We start from the raw sequence: 15,744 nt of genomic DNA, 5'->3' as shown, positions 1-15,744 counted from the left end.
GGGTGGCTCAGTCGGTTAAGCATCCAACTTTGGCTCAGGTCACGATCTCGGGGTTCCTGGGTTCAAACCCCACGTCAGGCTCTGTGCTGACAGCTCAGAGCCTGGAGCCTGCTTCGGATTCCGTGTCTCCCTCTCTCTCTCTCTGCCCCTCCCCGCTTGTGCTCTCTCTCTCTCACCGTCTCTCAAAAATAAATATTTTAAAAATAATAAAATTAAATAATACAGTGTAGAGAGTCACTAATTCTTTCTGCCAGCGAATGCCCCCAGTCAGAGATGCCCCCCTACAAAAGGTTTCAGTTCTCTTGTGAGTCTTACAGCATCTAACACAAAGCCACATGCACCATGTGTAAAGCAGGATCTGGAAGGATTCTCAGTAGTGTTTTTACCTCCTACCAAAGATCAACTCCACTGCGCCGATTTCCAGGTCACTGATCCATAGACGGAACCGTACCTTCTTCAACCAATGAGGCTCGTGAAGACAGAGAGAAGCAATGTTCCCCAGGAGAAGCCCCTCCAAGGGGCATACACTTGGACGTGGCAGTGGCGGACCTCAGGTTGCGATAGGTTCAAATCCTTACCTCCCTGTTACTCGCCGTGGGGGACCCCTGAGCAAATAACCTGGCTACTCAGAGGCTCAACGTCTGCATCTCAGAAATGGGAGTAAGAATAACAAATACGCCCACAGGGTCACAGTGAAGACTCAATGAGATGATTCACATAAAGTGAAGGCTCAGCAAAGTGCTTAGCTCAGTAAATGCTGGCTTGGAAAAAGAGAAAGAAAAAAAAAAAAAAAAGTCCCTGGTCTGATATTACAGTTCTCTAACCCTGCATGCAACCTTACAAAGCTCCTTTTTATATCCTACTATATTTAACATAAATCTATAATCCCCTCCAAATGCATGGTTAAGTGCGGTTAAAGTGTGTTAAAAGTATAAGAAAAAGGGCTTAACCCTGAGAAGCTCAGCCTGGGGGGAAATACTGCTCCTTTCATACGTTGGCATCTGGCAGCAGTCGGCCCAGCCTAATCGCCCCCCAATTTTACAGCAGATCCTGATGAGCCCTAGACCTCCACAAAATCTCCTACTAATCTCTAGCCTCACCTCTTTTTCATGTGCTGCTGCTCCCCCAAAAATCATCTCTGAGTCGTCACAACTTGATCACATAGCCCCCCAATAAATAACGCCTACACACCCGCTACTTGCCAGGCACCCCGCGCAGGCTGCTAGCAGGACGAGAGCAGGTACAACCCGAACGGGTCCGTGCTGTCCTGGGCTTACTGCCTAATCAGCAGGACTGTGGCACTCATCATCAAATACTCACGCAAGTACAGCAAAATTCCACCTGTAATTGCAGAACCACAATCAAGGGGCCGTCCGTAGGACCTGAGCGCAAAACACAGCATGTAGTGAAAGGCAAGGCAGTGCAGGGATCAGTCTTCAGAGCTCGAATCCCACCTCCTTCAGTTACATAACCTTTAGGCAAAGTCACCTGATCTCTCTGGGACTCAATGGCTTCATCTGTAAAATGGAAATAACCCGTGCCTAAAGGGACTACTACATGAGCCCAAACAATCCTAGTCCGGGTCTGGGTATGGAGCAGCGCTCAATAAATAAGAGCTGTTGCCACGGCCAATATTATCATCATTATTACAAATATAATTGAGATCTGAACTAAAAAAGAAATCAATGTAGGATTTGCTACATTCAACGACAACTCACCGGAGGCAATTATGAATACCCTTTGCAGGGGGAAGGTACTCTACAATAGTACTAATCAGATATTCCAGGTAAAAGTCAGTGGGGAATTATTAGTCTAATAATACTAACACGCAGGAGAAAAGACCAAAATAGAGAACTGGCCAGCATTAGCAATGGTTCCTTTGTCACAGCTCTTTTCTGTCTTCTTGATGGGACACTGATGTAACCTATTAGAGCCCAAAAAATAGAAGCAGGAAAACAGCCATCTCCTGGGGGGGGGGGGGGGGGGAGGGGGGGGAGGAGAAAGAGACCCATAAGTCTAACAGCTGGTGGTGGCAGCCTGTCAAACTGAGGAAAGTTAATGTCAAGAACAGACGCGCGGCAGTCTCTCACTGTTATTTTTGCATGATTATTCCCAGGTGTTGGTGCACGCTGAGCAGTAGCCTGGCTATTTATCACTCGAGAGAGCCGAAGAGCAAGGGAGTGGGGGAGTAGGGGAGGCAGAGAGGCGGGGAAGAAAAGGTTATTTACACAGATAGCGGCACTTAGCGTGTGTAATCAGAGGGCTGGGGGGGAAAAAATCCGCAGAGAGATTCTGGCAATATTTTCTCAGTTCACCTCATTTCAAGGGCTTCTTGAGCGCTGATGAGCAAGGAAGGCTACAAAGCAGGAGTGTTCACAGTAACAGCTTTGCTTCACTCCAGCACTGTGTCAGCCAGTGATGGGTTCCAATACCGGAAACTGACAGCCAACGAGGAAGAGTGCTGGGGGGCACCCTGGCCGGCACTCCTGCAGCCAAAGAGGTGCAAAGAGACGGGTGATCTGCAGCGGGATGCGGTGTAGCCAGGCAGAGGGAGAAGGGGCGTCCAGGGCCAGGGGCAGAGACAAGCAAGCCCCAACGGAAGGTCTGAACCCTGACTGGGGAGCTTGCCCTTCTGGCTGCTTCCATCTCTTGCAAAAGTCTCCACGCTCATCTGGCTCTTAACCCCTCAATCCTGGGATTCTCGGATCAACAACAACCAGGGCGGAAACGGGGTTTTATTTTGCTCGGTCAATATTTTTACATTCTGTGGGCGTGCTGGGGCACAATTACTTAATGCTCACGTTTTCTCCCTATCGTGGCATTTGGCTGTTTTACGAGATTGCCCACAGTCACCTCTTTAATTTAAAATGCATTAGACGGACACTGCACTTCATGCAGGGGAAATCACAGCTCTTTGAGGGTGACCACTGCCACCGTCTCTCACTCTGCATTTTAACCACCCTTGGTGCCGGACATGGCTGCTGCTTCATTAGCGAAGAAGGGAAGCTTAAAAAAAAAAGGATCTCTTCTCCGAAATGAACTGTCAAGGATGAATTTCCACCCCCGATACAGAAACCTGAACAAACGTATGCCGGTCACTCCTAACGGTGTCTTTCCTAAACGGGGTGGAGACTTTTCCTTTCGGATCCACGATCAAAGCAACCTCCGCTCCACAGCTTGGTTCTCAAACAACACGGGTGAGTTCCCAGTTCACGGTCTACTGTGCACCACACTTCAGACATTTCCTATCTCCTTTACGTCCCGACATCCCCATTTTATAGAGGTGAACACTGAGGATGGACAACTGGTTCAAGGCCAAAATTTTAAAATCCATGGGCTTTCCTGTAAAAATACTAGCAACAGAGGGAGACACCCTTTCACCTCTCTTACAGAGGAGGGATTATACTCCATGTGCTCACGCTAAATCTTCGCAAGATTATGAAAGGCCAAGTATTTACATACGGGGAAAAGGAAATTTGGGGAAAGAAACTTTAAAAAAAATTTGTTTTTTTTAATCTTTATTTCTTTTTGAGAGAGAGACAGAGTGCGAGCAGGGGAGGAACAGAGAGAGAGGGAGACACAGAATCCGAAGCAGGCTCCAGGCTCCGAGCTGTCAGCACAGAGCCCGACGCGGGGCTCGAATTCACAAACCGCGAGATCATGACCTGAGCCGAAGTCGGCCGCTTAACCGACTGAGCCACCCAGGAGCCCCATGGGAAAAGAAACTTTAAAACGTCACTCAGGGTTGGTGGCCCAGCCAGAACTTGAACCCACAGTGGTCTAAGAGGAAAAGCAAACTCTCCTAAATATCAAATACAACATGAGAAGATGGAAGGAAACCTTCCTCCTAGGGTAATTTCTGACCCTTCCCTGTAGGTTAGAACTCACACACCTGAATCACTTTTTTTTTTTTTTTTTTTTTTGCATCGTTCAGAGCGTGCCTCTGGGGGCATCTCATAAGCAAATACTGCAGTCCCTTCTGGAAAACTCCCTCAAAGGCCTCACGGAAACCAAAGCTCAGGGTTAGTTTTGTTATTTTAAATCAACCAATTCTAAAAGCTCCAACTACATACGAAGGCTGGGAATGACACCATCATTTCCACTTTCTCATTTCGTGAAGACCAGAGGCCACCCTAAACAAAAAGCCACAGATTAAGCTGCTAAAGGGCTTTTACGGGCCTGGTAGGGTTGGACCAGGGCCCTGGCCCCAGGACAGCTGCTTCCATTTCCAATCATGCCAAAATCACAGAACGCCAATCCAGGGTCTCTCTACGGGGCTGCTTGGGTGATGGCAAGCAGCACCAGGAGGAGGTCACTGGACTGGTGAGTCACCTCAGAAGTGTCCCTGTGTGCAGGTCACAAAGCACAGACACATAAAGGCCAGCGACAGGACTTTGAACAACAGTGACCAGGTTTAACTTCATTCTCCAGACGGGACAGTTTTCAAAGCCCAACAGAAGGTACAGAGTAGAATTCAACTCCTGGATTCAGGGTCGAGTTTTTGTTTTTGTTTTGAAGCCAAATGGAATTCTCCTGCAGAAGGTTCTCAACCGGGTAGGCTCCAGAGCAGGGGCTTCAAGGGCAGGTGCAGGGGGCACAAGGGCTCGGTCTTGGAGGTGGGCCGACCCCACCAGCCCACATCAGCTGTCATACCCTTAAGCTTCATTTGTGACCTCTGCAAACAAAACGGGTCCTACTGCTGAGCCACAGATGCCTCTTCTGTTTTTTTTTTTTTTTTAACGTTTATTTGTTTTTGAGACAGAGACAGAGCATGAACAGGGGAGGGTCAGAGAGAGGGAGACACAGAATCCGAAACAGGCTCCAGGCTCTGAGCTGTCAGCAGAGCCCGACGCGGGGCTCGAACTCACGGACCGCGAGATCATGACCTGAGCCGAAGTCGGACGCTTAACCGACTAAGCCACCCAGGTGCCCCTGCCTCTTCTGTTTTAAAAGTGCCACTGACATCTTCAGCTGCTCAGAGAACTGGCTGTGCTCAAACAGGAACACTAAGGGACCAGCGTTTGTTTTTCTATGTTGTCCCTAAGGGTTCTCTGATTTTCTCTCATCCTGCTCATTTCCAAAGTAGTTACTTAAAACACAAAAATAAGCCGCAAAGAAAGGAGACCATCATACAGGTACTTAAAAGTCTGTCTTCTTTCACTAATTCTTTTCACGAGTTCCTGGCCTTTGCAGAAAGCTGCATTCCTGAACATTTCCACACAAATCCCATTTCCATCAATTCAACCTGGTTCCCAATCCCCTAGGAGTGGAAAAAGCAGCTCAGTGATAAAACTCTGCATGTCTAACTCTGGACCTTGATTAACATGGGTGCAACTATCGTACTAAACAAATCAAGTTCAAAATACCTGAGTATCTTAGCAGACAATGGCTATCTTTACACTGTCCATCTTTGTATGACCCTGACTTCTTGAAAGTAGGTCGAAATGACGGAAAAGTCACAGGCCTCTCATCCTACTGGACACAGACATGACTTTAAGGGAAAAAGGAAGAGAGGAATAAAAGGAAAGAAGGGCCTATTTGGAAAAATCACTTTATTCTTATTCTCAACCAAGAGTGGTTCTTTTCTTCACCTTATATTATGGAATCTCACTTGCAACTGCTAAAAAGAGTGTCTTCAATTGAAATTTGAGGCATTTGAGTTGCAAATGCAATACATGCTCATCACAACAAATTCAATAGTAAGGAAGCTCCTGAGTCACGCTGTATGGGAACCAAGATGGCACCTTGGCCTGGGTCAAAAATCTGCTTCTCCCAAGCATGGCAGGTCACCCACAGAAGGGGACAACCTAGACTTCCTGCCCAGGATACCACCTGGTGTCATTCACCCTCCCCCCTGCAAAATCTAAACTCTGCCCACTTAAACCCATTGCATGCCTAAGAGGCAGTGTGTGACCATCTCACCTCTCTTTCCTCTATACTTCCCAAATGCTGATCCAAAAAACTGATCAATTTCAGTGAATTCATGAAAGCTCTGAAATCTTAATTTCACAGTGAACCAGAATAAATGACTCGGTAGGGCTTTCCATGGTTTGTCACGGAGATGCAGGGCTTGGGGAGAGGGAGAGAGAGAGGGGGAGAATCACCATAGCTCCTACGATCACCTACACACTTACTCTCAAGGACACTTCAGTGACACATTCACTCTTATTACAGCTCTAAAGAAAGGCAAGGGTATGTTTTCTCATCTGAAGTCTTAAGAGATAAGTTCGACCTCTCAGGGTCAGGAAGCAAACCAGAGGCCATCACTATCCCGGGGGGGGCTGCTCTGACCTCTACTAAGTACCTACCCTAACTACTGCTTTCAAAAGTTTCTTCTCACAAAGCCCCACACAGAAAGAGCTGCTCACAGGACCAGAATTCTGTTTTCCCTCCTGAGAACAAAGATTCTAGAAGCCAACAGGTCACTCTCTAGGGAGAGGCTTTCTCCTAACAGTTTCTTAGGCATCCTTCTAAAAATGTGACCAGTATAAAAATGTGAAATGGCGGGGGGGGGGGGGGGGGGTCACTTTTTATTTTACAGCCTTCTGCATGAATTTTAACACAAACCTGTACTACGTTCACAATTTATTTAAAAAAACTAACCTTTTAATAAAAAGATGCTAAACCTTTCTACTTCAGGATCAAAGTAAGCAAATGCCAACGCAGAGGGGGGAGGGCCTATTTTTAAGACTGTTATTTCAAGTCCTTGTGCAAAGGTCCTGAAACCAACAAGCCGAAGGTGGGATGTGACAGGAGGACCGTATATTGACCCCATGTCCTCCCCCTGTATAAAAAAGGCTGCCGTTTAAACCTACCTCCTTCTGACAAAGTCATTCCTTTATCCAGCAAATTTTTACCAGGTACCACTATGTGCCTAGCACTGCTGCAGGAGCCCTCCGGGGGCCCCAAGGCCACAGGGGAGACCGGCAGCACGCGGGTAGAGGTGGCGTCACCATGGGGCGGGGGGTGAAAGATGGGTCTTAAGGAAGTGCAAAGTGCAGCCTGGGGAGGAGACAGGAGACGAGGGCAGAGCTGGTCCATTCTAGACATCACAGTTGATTAAGGGCCTCGAAGCCCTGGAGGTAAGAAAGACAAAGCAGAATCAACGTTGGACAAGCAGGCCTCATGGTGAGCCTGGATATCGCTAAGAACTGGGGGGTTATGGCCAAGCTGGAAGAGAGCACTAAGGATTTCAAGAAGGGGCATGGGAGGATCGGGTTGTTCCTCTGGTAAAAAGCACAAAAGGTGGTGTGGGGAGAACGGAGGACAAGGGAAGCTGGAGGAAGGAGGGCAGTTAGGACGGTGTAACAGGAGTCCAGGGAAGAGATAGTGGGCTTGGTGTTGAGGACAGGCCATGCCCCCACTAGATGCGGGCAAGGGGCTAAGATCAGAGCGGTCAGAGAGGTCGGGTGTCCAACACTGTGCACCGGTCAAGAGACGGCCGTGCCCACCCCTGAGGAGCTGGCCCACGTCCTGCCCCCACTCCTCCCAGAAAAGCAAGACTGCTAGCTTTTTAAAGGCTAGTGACTCTCAACAGAGTCCTTAATTTCAACCCAACAGCCACTAACGGCCACATGGGATGGCTCCAATGCCCCCTTGGAACTTTGTCTCAATGCAGCTGAAGAAATTGTGAAAATTAATAAAAGGAAATCTCGTTTCTTAAAAGAAGTCGAGAAATTCGGCAGGTGGAGCTCTCGTGCCCTATTACTTGTCAGCAATTGCAGACCCAAAGGAAGGCAGGACCTTGCAGGTGAATACTACTTTACTGCCCCCACCCCAGCAGGAGGAAGAAAGGCTTTCCTCGACACCCCAGCAACAGCCCAGCCAATGAGAGACAATGACGACCCGACCAATGAGAAGCCACCATACTTCCAGCTTCCAGTTTCCTCCAATGGACTCTTTGTTTCTAACAGCCCTGTGGGCGGTCCTCCTATCTTCTATAAAGGGGCTGTCACCTCCTTTGTTCTCCAGAGTTGCCTATGACTTTCCCTGTGGCTTGCTGGTCCAAGGTTGCAATTGTCCTGCTATTCCCGAATAATCCCATTTTTGCTGGTAAAATAACTGGCAGTTTGAAGTTATGATGACACAACATGGCTGCTGCCACCTCTTTTCCATTGGATTCTTTTTTTGTTTTAAGTTTATTTTGAGAGAAAGTGTGAACGGGGGAGGGGCAGAGAGAGAGAGAGGGAAAGAGAATCTCGGGCAGGCTCTGCTCAGCGCACAACCCGACAGAGGGCTCGATCCCACCACCAGACCTGAGCCGAAATCGAGTGGGACACTTAGCCAACTGAGCGTCACAGGTGCCCCCCATTTAATGATTCTCGGTCTTTGAGAACCCAGACTCGACCACCAAATACCACTGCCTTCCATCTTTCCTTATTCCTGCAGCCAAGAATATAAAGAGACCTTCCCTTCAGGAGGGCTTTATTGCAAAACCAATGCATATCCTGAACATGCTTTTTCAAACTGTCCTCACCTAATCGTGCCACTCCCAGAGTGATGCTCTGAAGCGTCCCAGGCACCTCCTCTTGAGAATCACTGCCCAGCCATTGGCAGAGATAAACTCTCCTTTGCTTTCTCTTCCTTCCCTTGTACCTGGTTGTACCTTGTCCTTATGTTCCTACCCCCAACTATAAATCCCATGGTCTCCAATGCAAACACCTTCCCTTTTCAGTCTTGGTGCAACGATCCCTTGGAGAGGAACAGTATAAAGGGCATATTGCCTAGCTTGGGACATCAGTCCACAGTCTGGTACAAGTGTTGGCAAGCGAAGGCCAGGAGCCCAAACAGGGCCCAAACATAGTTATTTCCTCTTTAGAGTCGAAAAGGGATGAGGGCTAATGGGGAGTAGGAGACAGGGTCACACTATCTTAGCATCTGTATTTCCAGAATATTTAATTTTACATGTGTCTTATTTCGGAACAGGTTTCAGATGACTACAACAAATCATTGAGAATAATTTTAAGACCAATCACTCAAACTCATACCTATCAAATAACACCTGCTCTAAATCTCGCTCATATAAACCCGTAAGATAGCAGATCCAAAATAAATGGAACACTACAACTTTTAAAGTGGATGCTATAACCTGTCCAAGATTTCTTAACCAATGAATAAGACATTTTGTATAATGTAGCCAAAAAAAAGAAAAAGCAGAAAACAGTATACATACTCCATATACTATGTCCAACTATAGCACCCTGTGAACAATGTATTTATATTAAAATTTATATTAAATTTATTTATGTTAAACTGTATTTCTGTTATGCTCTCCCTTAATGTTACAGTAATTTCCAGTTAGTCCACAAACACCTGCAGACAGTGTTAGCATGAGACCAAGCTAAATTTAAATCAAGTTCATTTGAATCATGATTTAAATCAGCCAAGGAGAACTGGTATCTGTTTTAAAATTAAAGAATGCATATTTATTTTTTGCCATAATAGTACTACGCTTCATAAAACTCAGAGATATATATACACACGCTACTTGTTTAAAGAAAACATCATTTAAAGATGGCAGAAAAAACGTTAAAATATTCCAATTATTTTTATCTTTACTATTACCATCCAGCCTTTACATACGCACATGTATTTTACAGCCTCAAAACCATACTCTTTCGACAGATTTTTTTCATACTTTGCAGCTACATCAGGAATTCCAATACAGCTGCTATATATATCAAAACTAAATGCAGAATCCATTCACATCAGGAAAAGACTTTCTTCTCTAAGTTAGTCATGAGTATTTTTCCACAGTGTATTAAAAACGCACAATCAAAACAACTTATAAACTTATAAACAACTGTTTTCTTCAGTAAAAAAGGGTAGGGGTAATCTTCTTCAACTACAAGTCATTTTAAAATAAGAAGTTTAGTTAAGTATCTTTATGCTTCAATAAACATTATTGAATCAATAAACATTATTCCTTGACGATAGTGTTTATTTTAATGACAGCGCTAAAATACAGGGGGGTAGGGGTAAGTACTCATGTCAAAGCCACTCCCAAGCAGTTAAGGATTAAACGTGGAACCCAGAAGTGAGGGCACAAGTTAGAAAGAAAAATGAAGAAAACATTTCATGTACGTAAAAATCCCAAATATTATATAAAGGCACACCCGTCCAGCCTCCAACTAGCAATTTTAAGTATCTTTAATAACAACTCTGAAGCACTCGGAGAGCTTATCAAACTTCCGTGTATTTTGTTCTGTTTGGCTGGGCTAAGGGAAATTTGTTTCAGGTAGCTTTGGTGTTAAGTACATTTTCCTGCATTCTTATATCCTAGAGCTCTAGTAACTCCTTAAACTGTAAACAGGTTATTAACAAAAACACTTTGCCATTTAACTTCATTCTGAATTCAAGTTATACATTCTGATAAAATATTTAACGTCTGTCACACCTTAAAAAACGAGTATCTCTTAAATGCAATATGTTTTTAAACCCAGTAATTCTATTTCTTAAAATCAAATAATTATGATATAGCTACTCCTTTGAAATCGAATATTTGATCTCAAAAAAATAAGTGAAGATGAATTGACTACTGTTAGCAAAAAGACTTTGAGGGGCTCTGGAATAACACAGCCCAAGGATATGCAAAAGTACAGAAGGAGAAGAGCAAACTGATCTTGGAAATTATTTTCGCTCAAGGACACCGGAGTTTACGGTAGCAGAAGCTCCCAGTCAAAGCCCAGCACATGTGTGCAAAGTGCAACCTGGTTGCATTTCTGCACTGTCCAGACGTCTGGGCAGATGGGGGGCTCTGGGTGTGTCTGGGGCAAGCAACGTATCCCCACATGGGCAGTGAAGGAGGACAACAGATACGATTCCTGTGTAGGGTACCTCTTCTTGTAACAACTTCTTGCTTTCTCTTGCCCTTCTATACAGCAGCGTCGGGGCGCCTGGGTGGCTCAGTCGGTTAAGCGTCCGACTTCGGCTCAGGTCATGATCTCACGGTCTGTGAGTTCAAGCCCCGCATCAGGCTCTGTGCTGCCAGCTCAGAGCCTGGAGCCTGTTTCGGATTCTGTGTCTCCCTCTCTCTCTGACCCTCCCCCGTTCGTGCTCTGTCTCTCTCTGTCTCAAAAATAAATAAACGTTAAAAAAAAAAAAAAAAAAATTAAAAAAAAAAAATCTTTAAAAAAAAAATAAATAAAGCAGCGTCGTACCTTGACGCCTGGGTTCAGTACGTACTACGACTGAACCATGAGGACAACCTCACGATTCTGGGTGGCCGGCCCCAATCTGAATATAAGCCCACTATTCTGAGAACCTCCTCCCCGCCGTGGCCCTTCTCTTTTTCTTCCAGAGAGACACGGCGGCAAACAGCACGGCCCCACTAGGTGCACCTTAGGGAGAGCAGAAAAGGCAAAACTACAACCTGCCACCCCACCCTGTCCATCGTCCCAGGGAGAGCAGGTCATCCTTCTCTGCCTCTCATTCTCCAAGTGCCTTGTTAGAGGAACAAAAAAAAAATTCTCTTGCACATGCGTCAGAAAGTCTAATATTTTGTCAAACAGAAATGAAAAATAAACCTAATCTAAGCTGTCACAGAATCATGAAATGCCTCTGGCAGTTCTATCAAAGTATGTAGACATGTACGGACTCTTTGAAGAAATGAAACTGCAGTTTATCAAGTGTGATTTATAAGCAACACTGATGTAGCTGGTAAAGAACACTGCAGCCTAATCATTAGTAGTCAGACAACAGCCATGTGAACACATCAATTATGGGCCCCACTGCCAAAAGCCCTTGAGATCTTGGAGATTAACAGCCAATCCTCTGTTTTACAAGCTCACATCAAAAAGAATATTAATAAGAGGAGGGGCGATGTGAAAGCTTGTCAGAGTAATTCAGCCACTAAAACAAGGCATTTTTTTTTCCCTTCGCCTCTCTGTCGAATTGGCCCAAGGAAGAAGCTGGCATCCGTTACAAAGTACGACGCTGCCAATTTCTTGGAAAATGTTTTTCACGAACATATGGGAACTTGCAAGGGTCTGCAAAACTGCTATTCGGTGAAGAAAGACAGGCAAGCCGTCTTCGCAGCCCTTTTTTAATGCTGGAAACCAAACGAGTGGGGTTATTCCTCAATTATTTTTAAATCAATACGCGCGGCACAAACACCCAGTAGCTCTTCCTCTGCCCTCAAAACCGAAAAAATGTTGGAAAACCTCACGTATTTCATAGACTTCCACCATCCGCCAAAATTTAATTGACTGAAAGACACTACGAGTACCAACCTGGACCGGAACGAGTTCCCTCAAAGACACATGATTCTTCCCAGAGTAGGACAAGAATCAAAATGTGTGGTCTCTGACTTCGGGGATTGAAATTCCTTCTTTCCGACTATCTCTGGACCGCAGATATAAATCTCACTGATATCTCTGCAGTTAAGAATAAAACCAGCTCTCCCAGCCCATACACCGAAAGCATCTGCAAAAAAAACCATGCCACAGGCCTAGCGTTTACTTCCGTGGTATCAGTATTCGACATACGCACCAGTGAGGATTGCTGTATTTTTGTAAATGATCAGATTAAACCAAACAGCTGGCAACTAACACTTCAGTGGGGTTCCAGCAGGCTCCCTAATAAATGAACGTAAGCCCCACTACAAAATGCATGGCCTGAGTTTCCTCTGCCACCAAGAAACTGGTTTGCTATTTTCATTCGTAGAACACTCCGCATTTACACGGTGTTTTCCTAATATTTCAATTGCTGTTCATCATTTCAAAATCAGCATGGCATAGTGGGAGACGCACGAGGGGAGGAAAAAGAAGCATGAGGTTTCTGTTGCTTCTCAGTAGTCAAGCTGTTTGGCCCCTAACTAAGTCACTTAATTCAAGGGCTTGCTGACAAGCAACTGTTAAATCACAAACTCTTTACCTAGGGTTCAAACGCCTCATGGAGTCTGAGACCCCACGTAATTACAGCAGCAAAGGTTTGCATATTTATACACTGGTGCGCTTTCTATTCTTCCTCTCCCCAGGAGAGAGAGCTCATAGATGCTCAATAAAAGTGTTAACGGTTCAAAACAGACTTAAGAAGCAATAAGCTAGTGTTTGTAAAGTCAAGGGCAAGAGCAGGGCTTCTTTCTCATGCCACTGCATACTAGTCATCAGCCTCCGTTTCTTCACCTTTTAAGCCAGAGCGAGAACATGCTCGCCAACAACCTTGAAGCCCGTCATGAAACCAACAGGCGAGGTGACTGGGTGGCTCAGTCGGTTAAACATCCAACTCCGGATTTTGGCTCAGGTCATGACTGCACAGTTCTTGAGTTCGAGCCCCGCACTGGGCTCTGCACTGACGGAGTGGAGCCTGCTTGGATTCTCTCTCTCGCTCTCTGCCCCTCCCCTCACTTGGGCGTGCACGTGCCCTCTCTCTCTCTCTCTCTCTCTCCCTCCTCCCCCCCTCTAAAAATAAACTTAAAACAAACAAACAGGCTATGGCTTCAGAAGCTAAATGCTAGTGGTTGTATAAAGATGAGTGATTACTGATTGCAATTTTGACATTAGAAAGGATAGAGCCTTTTGAGTAAATAACTTATCTGGGAAACTTACTTAGTTGGGGGATGGGGAACTCAAAAGGAAATTATTCCTAGACCTTGTGGAATCTATACTAGAAACTCACCCCAAAAGATGCAAAGTTTTCACTGATGGGCAACATCGACAACATCTTCTAATAATACATCCGATTAGAGTATTTTTCACAACTTTTCTAGCAAAAGCTCTTCATGTCAGAAAAGCACATGACTCGGTCGGCACGGGAACCATGGGCGTGCCTTGGCTACGTAACACAGCAATATATCAGAACTTGTTCGGGTGAAAATGGCTCTCAGAATAAACACGTAGAGTTTCAACCTATTAAAATGTATATTGGCAAGTGTGTTTTTTTGAAAAATATTTGTTAATAACATGTTGAGTTTAAATAGCCAACTTCAAGGCTAAAAATATCAAACCACTGTTCCATTTAACAACAGTTATGACTATTAATGACCGACACTGTAATCAATGATTATATACCAAAGCTGTCCAAATGGGCCGTGCTCCAATTTCTTATACAAATTTCACCAAAGATAAAGGGGCCAAATTTTTTTTTTGTTTTTTTCCTTTGCAAATGAGATTGTTAACTGGGTTTAAACAATTTTCCCATGGTCACACCTACGCTTTAAGCTGTAATTGGCACTTCTCTCTTACTTGAATAATGACCTTCTTTTTTTTTCTCTTAAGAGTAGCCCTCCATTTTAACCCTGAGGGTTTTGTGAGTGACAAAAAATCGTCAGACAAAAATCAGCCAGCAACCAGGATGCCAGTGCAATCTGTTATTCTGACACAGCATAACCCTTCTGGGTAAAGCATCTTTATCTTTATTCTTTAGAATTCAACAGACAAGCTCTACCAGACCCAGCAAAACAGGTGCAATGAAGCCGACTTTTCAGATGACGGTGCTTTAAAGAATTAAAAATACCACATGAATGTGAGATATAAAAAGATCCGGATAATTCCCAGCAATGCTTTTTTGCCTGTGATCTCTACATGGAAGAAAAAAGATGAGGACCCGGTGGAGCCAGCCTTGAGGCCCTCCTGCTTCTGCAACCCTACAAAAAGCAGACCCAGTCGAGCAAACATTTACTGAGCATGCCTCGCAGTCAGGCACAGTGCTGGGTGCTGAGAAGATCCAAGTGCACGAGAAGGCATCCATCCCCTCCAAGGTCTCAGGCTGGCAGGAGAAACGCACGGCACACGAACAGAAAACACCAATTACAGGGAGAGGCTCGAATTAAAGATTCCGTCTCCAGGGCAAGAGGGGGAGTGGCTGAACTTGAAGGGCACTCAGAAAACGTAATCCAAGAAAACACTGAGGCCCAGGGATAGAGTGACATTTACCTAGGATCATAAAAGAAGTCAAAGCCAAAGCGTCCAATGGAACCCGGTCTCCCCATTCCCATCCCAGATTTCCTGATCCACCTGGATCATGAATGAGCCAGGCAGAAATCAGAGCAAAGGGCTCCGCTCCAGAGAACCCGCTACCTGCAGACCACATGTGGCCACCACCAGCAGGATTAATTGGCTGTGCTCTGCTGACTCAGAGGACAGGACAGCAAACTGGCAGTTTTCTGAAGCTCAGCTGACCAGAAGAGATGACCCCCATAGATCAGACCCACGGCAGTAACACAACTGCAGGCTTTACACGCTCCCAAAACATTTCCTCCAGCCTGCCTGGAAATTACCTACACGCTACTAAACGAAAATGGCTACCTAAGCAAAACCGTGGTTCATCTTTACTGCTTAAGCAGTTGGCTGTGCAAGAAGTCTCCGCTCTAGGCCTACAGGAAACACTGGGGAGGGTACGGACCCGGCTGTGAATATTCCTAGGGCCGCTGCTGCAAATCCTTAATCCTTTCTGCCCTGCCTCCCATTGGACCAACTACACTAATTGTAAAGACACTTACCGAAGTTGTATTTCAAGCAACAGTGTGTGGATTTTTAATACTTTATTTTTAGGTTTATTTATTTTTGGAAGAGAGAAAGAGAAGAGAGAGAACAAGGGAGGGGCAGAGAGGAGAGAGAGAATCCCAAGCAGGCCCTGCACCGCCAACGGAGCCAGACTAGGAGCTCGAACATAGGAATCGCGAGATCATGACCTGAGCTCAAATCAAGACAGAGCTTTGCCAACTGAGCCACCCAGGCCACCCCTGGGAATTTTTCTATAAAGAACCTGAAAAGAAAAGAAAAGAAAAGAAAAGAAAAGAAAAGA

General features: G+C 45.4%; 1 protein-coding gene and 1 long non-coding RNA gene across 7 annotated transcripts in view; one reads left to right on the top strand and one right to left on the bottom strand.

Annotated features, from left to right (window-relative positions):
* Positions 1–15,744, bottom strand: part of ZNF608 (zinc finger protein 608) — a 119,502-nt gene that overhangs the window by 67,289 nt on the left and 36,469 nt on the right. The window lies entirely within an intron of this gene.
* On the top strand, positions 7,019–7,970 carry LOC131516546 (uncharacterized). Its single transcript, XR_009264144.1, has 2 exons — positions 7,019–7,128; positions 7,781–7,970. It is a non-coding gene; the product is annotated as an uncharacterized LOC131516546 (long non-coding RNA).

Source organism: Neofelis nebulosa, chromosome 1 (assembly GCF_028018385.1).
Source record: "Neofelis nebulosa isolate mNeoNeb1 chromosome 1, mNeoNeb1.pri, whole genome shotgun sequence".
NCBI lineage: Eukaryota > Metazoa > Chordata > Mammalia > Carnivora > Felidae > Neofelis > Neofelis nebulosa.
Note: the sequence above shows the minus strand (reverse complement) of the source record. Positions and strands in the feature narration are given on the sequence as shown.